The sequence below is a fragment of the Ipomoea nil genome, unplaced genomic scaffold, assembly GCF_001879475.1.
Source record: "Ipomoea nil cultivar Tokyo-kokei standard unplaced genomic scaffold, Asagao_1.1 scaffold1317, whole genome shotgun sequence".
In the NCBI taxonomy this organism is placed as follows: Eukaryota; Viridiplantae; Streptophyta; class Magnoliopsida; order Solanales; family Convolvulaceae; genus Ipomoea; species Ipomoea nil.
The window spans coordinates 22860-26035 of NW_017617745.1; positions in this window are offsets into that span (position 1 = coordinate 22860).

Sequence of the window (3176 nt, forward strand, 5' to 3'; positions counted from 1 at the left end):
CATAATCCAAAAAATAATAATAATAACGCCGTTAACGGCAAAACACGCGCGAATTTTTTTTTTTAACTAAATGACGCGTTTTTTTTTAAAAACGACGTCGTTTTGGGCCCGTATCCACAACTGTGGACACGGGTCCAGGGCATAATTTTATTTTATATACACTATAGTTTTATTAAAACACAACTACATGATCATTTCGATATAACTACAGCTTTATTGTACAATATACACTCAAATATGTGAAATGTTATTCAGTTTCATTTTATATAGACTACAGTTTCATTTCACCACAACTATAGTATCATTTTGATATAACTGCAGTTTCATTTGATAATATAAAAATAATACGTGAGGCAATGTCGGTTTAGATACACTGTAATGTCATTCCGTTAACACTAACCGCACGCCGTTTCTTTACTTAAAGAAACAACGCCATTTTGATGCGCGATGCATAATCGATTATGCACCGCGGTGCACGATATAACGACTGCTCGATAATAGGGTCAATAGTACTATATATATATATATATATATATATATATATATATATATATATATATATATATATATATATATATATATATATATATATATATATATATATATATATATATCTACTATACTAATAAGAGCCCAAGAGAGTTAGGCCTATAATGGGTAGAAAAAATGGCGGTCACAGATTTTAATCAAATGAATGGCTCATATTGATTAAAAAATTGATAAGATTTAAATTTTACACTAAAATTTCCTAAAATACCCACACACCGTTACTAATTCCGTTAAAATTTTAAGAATTGCCGTTAGTTCACCGTTAACTTATTCATTGATTTCAATAAAAAAGAAAAAGGTCTTAGGTTCGAACCTCATCCCAATCAAAGTTGGCATAATTAGTACTCTATTTTAAGAATTGCCGTTAGTTCACCGTTAACTTATTCATTGATTTCAATAAAAAAGAAAAAGGTCTTAGGTTCGAACCTCATTCCAATCAAAATTGGCATAATTAGTACTCTATTTTACTCTTATTAAATTATATAAATAATAATTTAGTAGCTACAACAAAAAATTATAGATATGCATTTCTTTAATTTAGAATTATGTGTCCACAATGTCTTTATTCAAAAAAAAATTTATTCATTATCAATAAATTAAATAAGAGAAATAATTGTATTAGTTATATTGTCTTTATTTTTCTACAATATAAAAATTCTTTATATTCAAATTTATTAATTGATTATATTTGCTACATTGTCCTTACAATGTCTTAATTCAGTGAAAAAAAATTATTCATTATCAATAAATTAATTAAGAGAAATATTTTCATTAGTTATATTGTCTTTATTTTTCTCAAATGTAAATATTTTTACATTCAAATTCATCAATTGATTATATTCACTACATTGTCTATTATCTTTTTTGTGCACTATTTTTCTAATTAAATATCAAAGTTATAATACAAAATAATGCTATATATTTATTTACCAAGTATTTTATTAATACCATGAAAAAATTAAAAAAAATATAATTAATAAAGCCAACCATATTAACTACTTGAGAGATTTTGTGACAAAGAGAGTATTCAAATCACACAACAAATTGAAGTGAGAACTACCTTGCAATGTCCTTGTTTGACAATCAACAGTTAGCGGATTATATTAGCGGATTTGACTAACGAATTTATTTAATTATTAACATTGGGTAGAAAAAATGACCGCCAAATTATTAAATCAAATGAATGATTCAAATTGTTCAGGTTTTGATTTTTTTAAAATTTTTTCTAATTTATCCTTAATTATATGATTATCCATTTAACTTTTCCGTTAGATACCGTTAATTCACCGTTAGTCTAATTCTAATATTAACGTCTAATATAGAATTATAATTACACCATTAATCTAATTCTAATATTAAAGTCTTAATAGAACTTAACCACAAATCCTAATGTCGAAATCTCCTCAAACAATATTAGTATATATTTAATATTTTATGCCCTAATTTTTATTTGTTCTCCCTTATGTCCCGTATTTGGTTTCAACCATACCTATACAATTATTTTATTGACAATTATAATCAATCTTGACTATATTATTTTGCATTTGTAAACTTAGAATTACCTATTTAACCCGTACGGGCTTAGCTCAATGGTTTAGTGGGCAATATTTGGGAGAAGAGACCAAGGTTTGAACCTCGGCGGCGGCAGTGCGGGAATTATGTCCAAAGTGGGCAGATTCCTTGTTCGCACCGGCATTTGGTCCTGTCTGCTGAACCATTGAGTCACCGTGATTTACAACTTCCCACAATGCTCTGTCGGGTCGGAGTGTGGGGGGCCCTTGGGGTTGGGGACTCAACCTTTGGGAGAAGAATTACCTATTTAAATACGCAAATTCAACCTTCAATTATCTATGCATGAACAATTTCAATATAATCTTGCCTTAATATACTTTAAAGTACTTATTTAAAAAAATATATATATTGGGCATTATCCCAATCGCGCAATGCGCGTAAAAAACTAGTATATATATATATACGGAAGGGATCAAGTGCGGGTGGTGCTTCCCGTGCGGGTGGACTCACATTAAGCATTACACTGGCGTACTTTAAGTACACAACAGACGCACATTAAACACACAAATAAAGTACATTCAGAACACAAACTCACGCACCTTAAGCACATAAGTCACGCATCTTAAGCACAACCCTCACGCACCTTAAACACAAAACTCACGCACCTTAATCACAAACACACGCACCTTAAGTTTTAACAATAACTCACATTAAGTACACACTCACGCACATTAAGTACAAAGCTCACGCACCTTAAGCACAAGACTCACGCACCTTAAGCACAAGACTCACGCACATTAAGCACAAAACTCATGCACTTTAAAGTTTCAATAACAACTCACATTAAGTACACACTCACGCACATACAAGACTCATGCACATTAAGTACAAAACTCACGCACATTAAGCACAAACCTCACGCACCTTAAGCACAAGACTCACGCACATTAATAAGTACAAAATTCACGCACATTAATCATCCGCACAACTGCAGGGGAAGCATTCACCCGCACTGAAACTTAAACACACACATATGTATATTGTATTTTTCTGAATACAAAGTACACTATATTTTTAATATATCAAAAATACATTATTTGTGTACTGAATATACA